The following is a 16371-nucleotide window of genomic DNA, read 5'->3' on the forward strand; positions in this document are numbered from 1 at the left end:
AAAACTCTAACTGGTCATAGAACTGTTTGATTTAAGCAGAAAGGCATTTAATCTGTTTGTTAGAACATAATACATTAGTCAGTGAAAACTTAACTTTAAAATACATCATTTTGAAGTTCTGACAGTTACTGAGAAGTATACTAGTTGAATAAAATGATGTGGAAATAATGTCTTAAGTATAGCTACTGATTTCCTAGATCCTTGGCGTCATACTTCAATATTTATGATGATGCGTAGTGACTAAAATAGAAGGTGGAAAGACAGCAGGGCTATTTAGGTCTTTTTTAGGCTTTTGGATTATAAATGGAATGATTGACCTATGCTGGCTAAGTACCTTTACACTGACAAAATATAAAAGACTCTTCCCTACTTATCATACTGTACAGGGATTAAAATCAACTTTTTTACAGAGAGAAATACTTTATGAATTTATTTTTAAAAGGTTGTATTTTCTAAGTCATAATAAAATATTCTTCAAATAAAAATTTTTTTCTCCTCCTCTACCTCTAAAATGTTTTTATATAGTAGTGCCTTTTAAAATGGCTCATAGAATTTTATCTAATATACAATTTTGTATTTTATAGAGTAAATTTTATAAGATATGTTATTAAAGATGTTTTTAAATTTCTCCTTCATATCCTCTTCCTCATTTATAAATCTTTCAATTGTTACTAAGCAGAAAAAACCTGACATAGAGGATGTTGCTTGACCACAGGTATTTGACATTAACCACTTCCAAATCTACGAGTTGTTCACTATTGGATGGGAACATAGTACTTTATTACCAGACCTACAGTTATATTCAGACCAAAGCAACAGGTTGTATAATTGCCCTAGAATAAATTGCTCTGAAATATACTTTCAACTTTCCATGACGGATCTACCTAGAATTACATTGAGATTATAGTAAATACTGAGGATAGGCCAGTCCAACTTTTCCTAGTGGCCTACAAGGCATTTATTTCTAACTACAAATTTTTAAAATTTGCAACTAAGGAATATTTTGGAATTTAAGGGAAAATAGTCGTTAGAAAAAAATTTGATTTGCTAATTAGCCAAATAGAAGATATTGTAAAATTCACTTGATTAGGAATTTGACATGCTGGTCTGCAGCATCCCGTCTACCCAAAAAACATATGCTATATATATAGATACACACACACACACACAGTATATTTATGTACTATATATACATAAACTTTGGTAGTTTATAATCTCTATCCATGTAGTAAGCTCGAAGTGATTACTTTTTACATCTGTTTTAATATTTATTAATTCATTCATTTACTCATTCATTTATTTTTATTTTGTTCTTATAGCATGTATGAATTTATCATCTGCAGCTGTGCTGTACTATGGCCACATGTGTTTCTCAAGCACTTGAATTGGACTAGTCTGAATTGAAGTATGCTGTAACTGAAAAATAAACACCAGATTTCTCATTAATATAAAATTTCAATTGATTATGTGTTGAAATGATAATTTTTTGTCTATTGTGTTAAGTCAATCATATTATTAAATTTAACTTCACTGGTTTATTTTTTACATGTGAGTATTAGACAATTTAAAGTTACATATGTGACTCATTTTCTATTGGACAGTGCTAATCTACAAGGTAGTCAATACAATGATAAGCTCTGAGGATTCTAAGATGAAAACAACAGTGACTTGGCCTTCAAGAAGCTTAGTTTAATGCTAACATGGAAAGTGTGGAGTAGAAATTCTAACTATATTATTTTCTAGTGCCTTGATATCCAAAGCTAAATGCCTTTTCATATTGCTCTTTCTTTTGAGTCAGTATTCATAATATATAGAAGTCATTTAGCACTTGCAATGTTCTGAAGAACTCCGTGTTTTTGTCAGATTACCCTTGCACTGGGTTGAAACAATTTGGATGCTAAGTGGCATTGGCCTATTATGCTAACGTTTTACTTCAGGAAGACTTCAGGCACTACTCAAGACCTCAGCCTCATGGAGAGGCAGAACCCACTGCCAAACCTCCAAAGCAGGCACTGGAGCAGGTTTCCCAGAGACGGTTGTTCTGGTGGTTGGCATTCCACATCCCTACTTAGCTTAGGGCTGATGACAGGACCACTCAGGGACAGGGGCACACTCAGTTGTCTTCTCTGGGAGTAGAGTTTCTCTATAGCTGTGAGTTTGACCTCATGAACTTGATACTCCCACCACTATTGATCTGGCCCAAGTGACAAATAGTGAACTATGCTATCCTTGGAAAAGAGACGTTATATGGGGAGATTTTGCTCCATGAAAGCCAGCCTACCTCACTCATATGACATCTGTGGCAGTGCTGGACCACATTAATTATTTTCCAGAACCACGGACAGTAGTTTAGCTTCCCAACAAACACTTTTATTTCTGCCACAGCCAGATGCTCTCCTCGTCTCCACAACAAAATGTTTTAATGATCATAAGCAGTTATATTTTTTCACATTTTCCTCAGAGTGGCTTTTATTAAAGTCAGTTCATTTATGCTTGCACATACACAAAGCTTAATTTCAAGGAGGAGTAAAAGGAATTTTTGACATCCCAGCAACGGCATTTGCTTTATGACAGTTCTAAAATGTTTTGCCTGTGGGGAAAAGAGGTGGAGTTAGTGACTTGGCAGTCATTAAGGCAAATGCAGCCTTGTTAGGATAGACAAATCCACTTGCCCGAGTTTTACTCTCTGGTCTAGGCTCCCCCGCTTACCACCTGATTGGATAGTGGTGGGGATTGAATGACAAGAATGACAAAGGCCACAGGGCCATCACTTTGTGGCTGGAAATGATGGCTCTGTAAGTACAGTTTTTCCCCTTCAATACATTTAAACACCAAATGGTTAACCTAAAGTACCTCAGATTTGCTTCTATTCTTATTTACACACGTTTTACAACTGAATTAAAGCCCTGAAAGACAAGAGTACTGACTGCAAACATTTTTATTGTTCAGATAGTTAACTAAAAACTTCATTTCTGTAAACTTTATTTTTAATTTCCCACATTACACTGACCTGTATTTCTGTAAACTTTTGATTAAGAATGTTCATATGATATTTTACTAAAATGTATAATTGGGTCTCTGACTCCACAGCAGATAGCCAATTCTCTCACATTGTATAACATTTCATCAATTTAATATGCTTTTCACAAACATTATTAAGAAAAATTGTTATAATATTAACTAGAAAAATAATATTAAGCCCTTCCCTAGTTAAATTTATGCAATAATAGATTACTCTGGATCATTTTCTAGTAAACCCCAAAAATAACCTTTGAAGGTAATTCTTATTACAATGGTAAACAGAATGAAATTTCATTGCTCAGGATGACATATTTTCATCAAAATGTCTGATGTCAAATGTTTAAAAATTAAAATATTACATTTTTTTATATGTTGTACTACATAATAAAAAATAGTTGAGCTAGCAACATTTCATTGGCAGATAAAGCACAGTATTAGCTGAACGTTTTAGTTGACACATGCAAAAGCTCTTTCGATTATCTTTTATATTCCGATGGGAATAACATTTATGGCAATTATTTTAGGAAAATTAGTTACCTACAAATTCTACAGTTGCCTTCAGTGAAATCAGAGCTGATTTTAGATTAAAGATCTTTTTGGTCAATTTGAAAAAGGAAAAAATAAAAGATTTGACATATGTAAAAATAAGTGGGTCATGGGAAAGCCGTATCAGATTGCATCTTAGGGGTATTTTATCATTTAAGTAAACTTATACTTGTATAAAATAGCACTTTAACAATAAGCAAAATATGAAGGCACTAAGGTTAGGTTGAAAATCAGCCTATAAACTACCTTGCTATTTTAGTAGTTAATAGAAACAAAATTCTTATAACTATTCTATATCTTAATTAGAAAATATGTTAAATAGTTAATTACATGAATCCATAAGCACTTAATATTATAGTTATCTCTAGGTGCATTAAAAGATGAATTACTAATATTTTCTACTGTTAATACATGGTTAATTAATGATTAAACAGTGTTTTACTGCTCACTCATTAATGATTTATTATAGTTACTTAAACAGTTTTCCAGATTTGAGTGCTTTAAATAGACATCTTAACATTACTTTCCAGGTTTAACTTCTTTCCATTGCATTGGTTACTGTGTGTTCCATTGTATTATTCTGATCTCCTTTTAACTATGAATAGCAAATATCTTAATTACCTGGACAGTGAGAGCTAATCCATTGGCTTGTACGAATTTGACTACTAGAGTTGAATACGAAAAGGGGCATGGGTCTTTTTGTGTCAGTTCAGCTCTGCTCTCTGCCCCATGGGTAGGTGTTCTTAAACGATGAGTGGGAGAAGGAACTATGAGATATTGAACCCAACAAACCCAAATGGCAACTCATGTTAAAATGCATTTCCTGTTCTGGTACCTAAAGTGTTCTCAGGTTGATTCCAGTTGTGCCTGAGGTGAATGTACTTTGCAGGTTTGCTTAAGCAGGGATATCTTCTCTTGCGGTGGCCAGTTATGGGACTGCAGAGACCTTCTCTTGGTCATGTGGCCTGTGACTCAGGTCAGCACATCTATGTATTTCCAGGCATTCTTCAGGTGAGAGAGCATCTTTCACCTCTCACAGTGCAGTTCATTTACAGATGGCTCATACAGTGAGATATAACAGCGATGGAGTTTGTACTTGCTGGAAACTGATTCTTTATCACACATATGCTTGTCATTGCTTCTGGATTTGCCTAGAGTCTCCCAAAATGCAATTATATCTTCTGATATGTACCTGACAACCAGATTGAGGTGTTTTTCTTCCCATTTTGGGAAACTACATGGAAATAGCTTCTGGGGTGTGACATTGCAATCTTAATGGTTGTCTCTATGTATCTATTTGTCCTTATCAGAGGAGTCTGTGGCTGCTAGGAGACTGTGTTTAGTTGGTTTAGAAATGACAGTAATGCTCTGAAAATGGCTTTCCTTTTCTAGAAAATGACAGGTATGTGGTAAGGGTGAAACTACTAAAATTAACTATCTTTTCTCCCATCTTTAAAAAAAAATAGAGCTTTTAAATATAGACTGTCAGAGGGAATGCACTGGTTTTACATCAGTTAATGAAAGAGAGAAGTCAAAGTCTTACAATAGTCTTAAAAATACTGATAAGCCTTATCTGATGGAAACTTAACTATATTCTTGCACTGTGAACTATTTTGCAATTATTTGCGTTTTCTGCTAAATACAAAATTCTAAATAGAATTCACATCATGTAAAAAAATTATTTCATGTCTTTTAAAAAAATAATTTAATGTACATTTAAGGTAATATGGCACTTGTATGTCTCTAAAAATAGCAAAAAAAAAAAGTCAAAACATAAATGCAAACTTGAATGGAGAAGCCAGTATGTTGTGTGGTTTTTCTTTCCTCCAGGGAGAGAAAACTGATAGAGATAAACTTGAAGATGTTCTAAAATACAGGAGAAAAAGTGGTTAAGTATTACTGATTAATGTTATTTATTAATCACAATTGTAGTTTACAAAGACTAACCCTAGTTACATATTTGGATCAAGGAATGACAATCTTAGAATTACAAAATGCTGTAGAATAGGTCAATATATTGATTAATAAGAATTGTGTAATTACATGTGATAGAACAAAAAAGTAGTTTTGATGTACATTTCTATAAACTGTTAGAAAAAAAGTCATATTTGTATTTACAATTCAAGTAATATTTGGGGTTAAGATTTTGAAATTATTTTTATATCACACATTGCCAGGGAAGTTTTGCTGGAGGTAAGTTTTAAAAATGTATTTGCATTTTGTTAAGTGTCAACCTCTCATGAGGCAGGGATTGAATACTTAAAAACTTAAAGAAGGAGACTGTAAATAAAAAACATGGCTATTTAAATGTTTTACAAATTTTATACAAGTTTAAAGCAAATTAATATTAGTCTATTATAACTTTTGTAGGTCATTGTAGATACTTTTAGGTTGTTTCATCAGTGGAAGTTTCCATTATCCACTCATATTTGATCCTTGAGCTGTAGAATCAGTTCTCATTCATTCACTCACTAATTCACCACTCCGTCACTGACTTTTGTTGAGTATCTGCCATGTGACTAGCACTGGACCAAGGAAGCACAGGGAACCCAATTTGAAAACGAAACCATCATTTAATTGTAATTACTCACGAGTAATTACAATATTGTGGTATTCTACACAGAGCTGAATGACTCATTAGCAAAACAAAATGTCAGTAGCCAAATGTCTCTTTATTTTTTTCTTTGATCGTAGAAATGATTGACAATGAATCTGATGAAAATATTTTAGACATTGGCAGGCCCATCATCCAAAGAAATTTTGCATTTGGTTGCAACTTCCACTATCCAGGGACTAGTCAAAGATAAATTCTCTTATAGTAACCTCAGAGAATAAAAGTTATTTCTGCATAATTTAAGAACAAAAATGAACTAAAGTTCTAGAGAATGCAGATCTTCATGTTAAAAACAAAGAGGTTCCAACTCTATTTTCAAAGATCTAGTCCTTTTTTTTTTTTGTATTGCTCCTTATAGAAGTACTGTGTGCTTTGTGCGAGAATCCTCTTATTAGGGAAGGAACAATGCCCTTGACTGCCATCAAGGGTAAGCCGTGACCAAGTGACCAGGTGTGATCAAAGAGAAAGGGGTGAAGCAGTATGTTGCTTAGGCTCCTATTTGCCTTTATTCTGATCAAAAGGGGTTTTTATAGTTGTACAAGGTGACTTTGGGGCCAAATTATGCTCTCAATACTAATGAGGTAGACAGGAATGGAGGAGCTTTTTAACCTGTAGGCCCTGAACCCATATGGATAAGCCAAGTAGACTGGAGACTCCCTTATACTGTAGGCGAAATTTTAAGAGCATATGAATTTTTTAAGAAAGGATCTCTAACTTTCATTTGATTTTTCAAAGGCCTATCCCCCAAAAAGGAAGAATAATTGCCTTCAAAAATCATTTGAGTGACAATACTATTGTATCAATATACACTCTTTTAATTCTGGAATTCCAAGTTTTTATCATGAAACTGTTTTCTTCAAATCAAGACTATGCAAAGTTGTGCGAATAGAAAGCTAACGTTCATTATTCTACATTAAACAAGTTGATTTCTGTATTCTGCTTTAGCCTGGGTATGCAGACATGACCAGAAAGTATATTCTGCTGAGAGACAAGAAAGTTTCAGAAAAATAATTTTTGTCACATTGATGGACTCCATAACCTAAAATAACTTCTTTGGTTTTATATATGTACTTGGCACAGACATTTTTATATAACTTTCTAAATCTTAGAGGAGTTGTAATTTTTCTTCGGCAGTTGACCTTGAAAGAGTTTCTATTTTCAAGCAGAGAAAAAATAACTTAATATATTTATGTCTCTCAATTATGGATAATTGTAGTTTGTTCCCCATTAGTGTATTTTTTGACTTCACCCTTGCTACTTGAAAACTTTGAACAGTAATACTTTATTGTATCCTAAAGCCACCATATGTTATTTTCTACCTTCCTAAGATAGACATCAGGTGTCAGAAAATGGTAAGCTCTCAGTAGCTAAAGTTGAAGGTAATAGTCCTTGGCATGTCTAAATGCACTTGAAAAAAGTTTTTCTATGAATAAAAGATGTGGAATAGTCAGTTATGCTAAGATACCATTTCTAAGCACATAATCATTAAGATAATGAAAATTTTCTTGTAAAAGTAAAATGCTTTGATTTTACTTAATCAGAGATCTTATATACAAATTAATAGATTCAATCAACTTAAACTGGTATAGATTTTAAAAGCCAACAAAAAACAACGATCCTCCAACATAATCAATAAATTATCTTTTCTTAAACCATATGTGATGGCATATATTCATTCTGGCATTGAGCTCTGACAAATCTGTTAAGCATAAGTGTTCCAGTGAAGAAAGGAGAAATTATATTTATTCCAGTCTAAACTATGTACTTGCATAACTTGGAGGAGTCTAAATTTATGATATCCACCTAGGAAATTCCCATTTACGATGCCAGATATAAGCAAAAAGCTCAAATTACTTATAGGTACAATATTTCAACAAGGGAATTCCAGATAGAACTTTTATAGAATCACACACAGCATGGCTCACTGTCCTAGAATACTAGGTTCAAGTGGCAGATCCCTTTTGAGGTTAGTTTAGATTAAAACAAATTTATTAATAATCAATGCAGTCATATGACCAAAAATGTTATCAGCTGATCCAAGATGGAAAACAACAGGAAACAAGCCAAGAATCATTTTATTTTTGCCCTTCTTACTATATGCATTGGATAAGAACCCCATTGGCCCTTTTTTAGCTAGTAATGTCTAATGCAGGAAGACAGGAATAAGCAGAGTAGAAAGTACCTGTCAGCTCTATTTCCCACTCTCCTTGATTAGCATGAAACATTAATAGGGCTTTCAGAAATTCTGGCCTGAAATGGGCTTTGCCTGAGAACGTGTCTGTCTTTACTGCACAAAAGCCACTGTCATTAAAAAAGGGCAGATAACTAAAGAAGACTCCTTCTTGAAATTTATACCTTTTCTCATACAATGACAAATTATTTTAATAATGGGAATCACACACACTGCCATTTGTATAATGTTTCCCATAAAATTTCCCCATTAAATTTGCTCCTTTACTTGACTCATCTCTTTTTTTAAAAATAATGACACATACAAAATGATACATCATGCTTTCTTATAAAGAATTGAAAATGAACATACAGTAATGGGTTAACATACATTTTAATAAAATTTTCATTGTTGTGCATTTCACTTTTCGATATGGAAAACTAAGGATGTTCCAGTAACCTCAGGCAATGCCTAAGGATAAAACAAATCATATGGTGGTGAACTATTTTCACCTATTTATTCTTCTACAGAAAAAATATTCAAAATACCAAAGAAAATCAAATGTGCACCAAAATAATTATATCTGGTCTTATGATCCCTTGCTACATACCACGTGTAACCATATATAATAAAAATAAAACCAAGAAATGCTTTTGGAATTTCTGGAATTCTGGGGGCAGTGACATATTGCTTATTTCTATTTAACTTGAGTGTCAGATTGATTTTAATTCTCCAAGATAACCAAAAAAAAAAAAAAAAAAAGAAAAGACATAGTGGGGTTCCAGTAAGAAGGTCATGGATCACAAAATACAGCTTTCAGTCCCTTAAAAAGCTGTACCCAAATTAATAATTGTATGATTTAGTTTTCACGTATAGAAACTTTTAAGTTGAGTCCTTGTTATATTTTTGTAGGCAGTTAGTTTACAAAGAAATATGCATATTATTGAACCTGTACTTACACACAACATGTCAGCCAGCACGTTCAATGTCATTGTGTATGATTTCCTAAGAGGGCAAACACAGCAGAGAACTGCCCTAGGTAAAATGAGGTGTCTTCCAGAATTTTATTAAAAAGTACACTTTGTGGAAAACAATACCAATTGCCCCATTTTCACCACTTTTCTCTAATGGGGAAGCCCACATGAAATGAGGTGCAAATTAAATGTGTATCCAATTTCTTTCTGGTGATTTTATAAGTGTAAAACTCTTACGGCATTTTATGGGCAGATTCAGTAGGTACCAGTGATAAGGAAGATTGAAAGAACTGGCTTTCTGTATGTTTAGTTAAGAAAAGCTGTTATTTAAAATATTGCAAGCACTTTCTGTCCCATTAAGACAATAAAATTTTATTAGTTATCAGAAGGATGCTACTGATAGCACTGCTCTCAAAACAAGAGGACAGGATGGAGAAGCAAAGTGGAAAGCAGCTTAAAACCAGAACACTAAAAAAAGTCAAATCTTATTAAATGAAATTGTTCAGTCAGTACCAGAAAACTCCCTCATGGTGGTAAACTTATAATGACTGTCAAATGTACCCTAAAAGGATGTTTAAATTCTATAATATTTGTTTCCTTACAATAAATGTTTTGTTTCATGAATTATAAACAATGTAAAGGATATATCTCTGGTCTTTGTATTCTTTTAAAACAGATCTATGTTCAAGATACATAAAACACAGCCTGTAAAGCGAGACACGCCCTTCATTGACACTGACAACTGAAATTGACTTTCTGAGCTGGGGCCCTGAGGAGGAACTATTCCAGTCATAAGTCCTGACCAGTCTCTGGGTGACATTACCTGGTGTCCTAGTTGTTAGGAAGGTAAGTTAAGATTTTTCAACACAACATTACATCCTTACCAATCCTAAGGAGGCAAATGAAAACCTCATGTGTTTGAAATACTAATATGAAAACAAGCTGTAAATAATGGCCAAGGGACTTCAAATTGTTATTATATAGAGAGAGGGAACCACGAATAGGCACATGTACATCTCCAGCTAAATGAATAGGCACGTGTACATCTCCAGCTAAATGCTAATCAATAGGTCTATAGAAACATAAAGCTTAATTCCAGAACTATTAATGTGGAGCACTAGAATAAAAGGAATAATGCATATTCACTGCCCATGCTGCATTTTCTAGTAAAAATGCGTTGCACTCTGCTAGCTTGTCAATCTTTAATAGAAACTCATCAATTATTTGTAGGCAGGAGATTGAAACGGCTAATAGCTCAAATATATTCCTCCATTTCACTGCATCAGTAGCTCTAAATTAATGCCTGTATTTTTTCTTTAAATTAAGTTTTAAAAAATAAAATGGAAATACGTGCTTTACTTTAGCCTACGTTTAGCATACAGGTAAATAGGTACATTAGTAAACATTTGTTAATTGTCCCTTGACGATTAAAAAAGAGAAACAAAGATTTATTTTTACAAGTAGACGAATGTTCCAAAAAGAAAGATAAAACTAACATCTGTGCTTTTTGACATTAAAATTATCATAGCAATTCATCTCCACTAAAATTTCATGAAATAAATGCAGCATAGACAATGCTTAAAACTTACTTCGCTTCTTACCTATGACTGACATCATCTGATAACCTGCACTACACAACGTATATATCAACATATTTAGTTGAAACGCAGAGCGTTCCCCATATAACAAAGTCTACTCAATTCTCCCTAATTAAAAATGAAGCTTCTCTGACATTAATAGGCAGTAAAGCAAATTTATAGGCAGACACAGAACATTTCAGTCAAAAAAGTTAGCCTACAACTTGAGAGAAGGCAGGTTTTGCCAATCACATGCCAAGAATCTACCCTCCCTGACCCCAGTCATCTCTCAGATAGCAGACACTGGCATTCTTTGCACATCAGAAATACGCCAGCGGAGACCATTCATGAGGGAAATAGAAAAGCAAGTCACATTTGAGCAGACAACAAATGCTCCCAAAGCTTGACCCACTACATGCAACAGTAAGGGAGCCGCGCACCCAGCACCCAGCAACGTGAGAATGAACAGGCACTGCAGGTACTGTGACCTAGTCCCTGTCCTGCTGCAGGATGCTCTATTCCCTGCACACAGCAGGTCTTTAAAAAAATAATAAAAGGAGATTTGCATTATCATTATAAGCTATACCCACACAACAGCACAGAACAGATGACACACTTACTGTAATGTCCCATGAAGCAAAGTTCCCATCTAGAGAGAGGCACTGTTTGCATTATTCCACTCCCTGAAAAAGGGTTAACCATTATGAAGAAACCTTATGCCAGACATTAGCAGATAGCCTACTTAGAGATTACATTTTTCCATACATGATAAATCCTGGGTAAACCTGTTTTTCTTTTTAAACACCTTGCAGAGTGAAGCCTAGCACTGCATCTAGTTGCCAAAGCACAATCAATATGGAAGGAGCGGTATTTTATGATTGGAGAAGTTGTTGTGTTTTTGGTGGTGAAATTCATTATTTAGTATCTGAACCCTCAGCATTTCAGTATCATTTATTCATAAAGTCCCTTTTTGCCAGGAGGAAATGGATACAGCTGTAGAGAGAGAGAGAGAGAGTGCGTGAGAGAGAGAGGGAGAGAGAGAGAGGGAGAGGGAGTGAGACGGATTGATGATATTGATCAGGTACCATCTTGAAACAAAGGCTAGGTGCTCTATTTTAGTTGACAACTGTGACACATAAAAAACAAGCAAGAGAGGGGGAAGGCTAGGGCCTTGAACATCACAGGCTTTAAAAAACGTTTGAAGAAACCATTATGACAAGCAGGTCTAGGGAAGCTGCTGCAAAAATGTATTCAGAAGAGTCATTAAAAAATGATGCTTTGTTTGCCTTGTGAATATGAGGTTTCTAGCTTGCTGCAGTGCTTGCTCCTACAGAGGAAATGAGGAGGTCTGCACACATCAGTTACCTCCCTTTCTTTCTTGGGGATGGGGTAGGGGGATAGTAGAGGGGGTAGACGGGGTTATAGAGGAAGAATCCAATATTTTTTCTGCTTAATCCTAAATGTATTTCCCTTGATCGTGATTCTCCAGATTTTCTTCATCACCAACGACTCTCAAAAAAGTTGACTATTTTGATATTTGAACTATTTATTTCTTATGAAATAGTTGAATAATGTAAATACCTTTAGAGTGAACTAATATTACAGCTTCCTTGTACAATTTTAGTACAGAGAGTATAAGAAAGAAACATTATTTGAGCAGCATGCAGCTCCTGGCATCAGATCATAGACAGTATTTTTTCCTGCCCAGTCATTCACATGGTTCTATGCCATGGGGACTAATTGAAATTAGGCAGGGATTCATTATTTGCTCCATCTGAAAAGAAGCCTGGAGATCTGGCTGGCTTCTGAACTCTAGGAGGGTGTGTTCTTCTGCAGGTTTTGTGGGTATCTCTCCAGACATCTGTGTGTATTTTAAAACAGAAAATGTCCTGGAAGCTCTCCAAGTCAGCCCAGCAAGGGCCTTCTTTGGAGTTCAGGAAAAAAAGAAAAAAAAAAATCTCCTTCCTAGTAGAAAGACCATAATAGCACCGACTGCTTCTGGAAAAACTAAACCCAATGAAGATGCTGCTAGTTCTCCCCTGATGACCACCTGCATCAACAACAACTCGCAGTGGAAGCCAGCAATGTTTGGGTATCAGGACCAAAATGGCTTTGTACAGCGTAGCTTACCCTAGGAGTGAGGTGACCAGGAAGGAGAAGAAAGGTCATTGTTTTTCCACTCTCGTCTTCATCTGCCTTCTAGGTATTTGCCTAAATTAAGCTATGATTATTAAATACAGGTCTATCTTATAAATTGGCATTTCTGTGTGACCTTGGGGAAGTTCCTTAACTTCTCTGAGCCTCAGGTCCCTGGGTTTGACTGGGAGATAATATATAAGCTTTGTTGCCAGAATTAAATAAAATGTCTGTGGTAAGTATCCAGGATGGTGCTTTGTGTATTCATTTCCTATAGCCACCATGAATTGTGTATTAATGCCAGTAAAAAAAGGTTCTTTTTGTTGTTATTCTTAAAAAGTAACTCTTCACATTGTTCTTCTATTTAAATAAAATGACATGGAAGAGAGAGATGGCTTATCTGGCATTTAGTTCAGCAGCAGTGTGGAGAACAGTTCCCATGAGGAGAATTAACAATAAATAAGGACAATAAGATGATGTCTAAACACACAAACAGTTTTTCTGGTTTCTATTGTTTCTTCTTAAGCTGTATTTGGTAAAATAGCAGTAATATTTAAATAAACAGTTTGTTGAATTGTTTGCTTTTTTGTGACTTTTTTTCAAAATCAAAACACAATTTGAATGAAAACTACATCATCACATCCTCTTGTATATATTTTCAAAGTTCTCAGAATTTATTTAACTTGTTAGATCCAAAAACACTGAAATAGCAGTGCAGATAATTTTTATCCTAGTTTTTTAGATAAAAAAAAACAAATCTCATGTGCATGATATTCTAAAGAGAAAAGTGAGCAAGGTGTAGAACTTAGATGTTTTGTGCTTTTATGCCACTATATTTACTCATCAATCCATCCCTCTATCCATGCAAAAAGCATTTATTTGATCTTATTGTAAGATATACACTGGGTTATGCATTATGACCATATGAAAAGTAATTATAATTCTTGAGAATGACACTAAATCCTCAAGATGGATGTTATCTCCAGTGGTCACCTAATATAATACAAAAAAGGTCTGCTAGTAGAAAGATCATAGTAGCACTGACTGCTTCTGGGAAAGGTGCTATATCTAGGTGAAAAAAACTAAGGTGGTTGCTATATTTCTGTTCTCAGTGATATCCAAAAGAGAAATGTTAACACTTGCTGATATTTTGCAGTTTCCGAATGGGTTCTGTAAATAGCATGCCTCTTGTCTAAGCAGGTTGGGTAGGTATTCCTCCATAAAATAAATAAGACATGAAGTCTTATTTATTAGTGGCAGAAGATACATAATTCTTTCTGGATATGGACTCACTCTCAAGTAAAAGGGAAATGCCAATGCAAAACTTACCAGTCAATAAATTACTATGTTTTCCCAGGTTCAGAGTGAATAAAGAAGTGAACGTAGGCCAAGAGCGTTTGAGGAAAATCTATTCTCATGGAAAACAGGAGTGGGGAAATAGGATTCTCCTTAAGAATAGTCATGCAATTCCTATCAAAATACCAATGACATTCTTCACAGAAATAGAAAAAAATAATCTTAAAATGTACATGGAATCACAAAAGACCCAGAATAGCAAAACCAACCCCGGGCAAAAAGAACAAAGATGGAGGCATCACATTGCCTGGCTACAAATTATACTACAGAGCTATGGTAACCAAAATAGCATGGTACTGGCATAAAAACAGGCACATAGACAAATGAAACAGAATAGAGAACCCAGAAATAAATTTACACACTTACTATTAACTCATTTTTGACAAAGGTACCAAGAACATACACTGGGGAAAGGACATTTTCATCAGTAAATGGTACTGGGACAACTGGATATCTATATGCAGAAGAATGAAACTATATTTCCATCTTTCACCATACATAAAAATCAATTCAAAATGATTAAAGACTTAAACTTAAGGCCTGAAATTATGAAACTACTGGAAGAAAACATGGGGGAAACACTCCTGGATTTTGGTCTAGGCAAATATACCTTAAGTAATACCTCAAAACCAGAGGTGATCAAAACAAAAATAGACAAATGGAATCATACCAAGCAAAATTTTTCTCCACACCAAAGGAAATCATCAACAAAGTGAAGAGAAAACCCATAGAATGGGATAAAGCATTCATAAACTATCCATCTGACAAAAGATTAATAAGATTAATAATCAGACTATATAAGAAACTCAAATAACTTAATAGGAGAAAAAATAATAATCTGATTAAATATTTGGCCAAAGAACTGCATAGACATTTCTCAGAAGAAGACATACAAATCGCCATAACATCAGTATTTACCAGATAAATCACTAATTACCAGAAAAAAGGCATAACATCAGTAATTACCAGATAAATGCAATTTAAAACGACAGTGAGGTTTGTCCTCCAATTAAAATGGCTTTTATCCAAAAGACTGGCAATAACAAATGCTAGCTCAGATGTGGAGAGAGGGGAACACTTGTACACTGTTGGTGGGAGTATAAATTGGTACAGCCACCATAGAGAACAATATGGAAGGTCTGCAAAAAATAAAAAATAGAACAACCCTATTGTATTAGTTCATTCTCACATTGCTATAAGAACTTCCTGAGACTGGGTAATTTATAAGGGAAAGAGGTTTAATTCACTCAAGTTTTATATGGCTCGTGAGGACTCAGGAAACTTACAGTCATGGCAGAAGGTGAAGGGGAGGCAGGCACCTTCTTCACAAGGCAGCAGGGGAGGGAATGACCACAGGAGGAACTACCAGACACTCATAAAACCATCAGATCTCATGAGTACTCACTCATTATTATGAGAACAGCATGAGGGAAACTGCCCCCATACTCAGTTACTTTCCACCCAGTCTCTCCCTTGACACATGGGGACTATGCGGATTATGGGGATTATAATTCGAGATAAGATTTGGGTATGGTCACAAAGTACATCTAACTATATCACCTATCACCCAGCAATCCTACTACTGAACTTTCATCCAAAAGAAAGGAAATCAGTATGTCAAAGCAGTATCGGAATCCTCATGTTTATTGCAGCACTGTTCACAATAGCCAAGTAATCAAAGCAACCTAAGTGTCCATCAACAGACGAACGGTTAAAGAAAATGAGATACGTACATACAATAGAATATTACTCAGCCATAAAAAAGAATGAAATCCTGTTGTTTGCAACACCATAGATGGAATTGGAGGACATTATGTTAAGTGAAATAAACCAGACACAGAAAGACAAATATTGCATGTTCTCACTAAAATGTGGGAGCTAAAAAATAAAATTGAACTCATTTATAGAGAGAGTAGAATGATGATTACCAGAGACTGGGAAGGGTAGTGGGGAGGGAAGGATAAAGAAGGAATGGTT

This window comes from Macaca nemestrina, chromosome 16, assembly GCF_043159975.1.
Source record: "Macaca nemestrina isolate mMacNem1 chromosome 16, mMacNem.hap1, whole genome shotgun sequence".
NCBI lineage: Eukaryota > Metazoa > Chordata > Mammalia > Primates > Cercopithecidae > Macaca > Macaca nemestrina.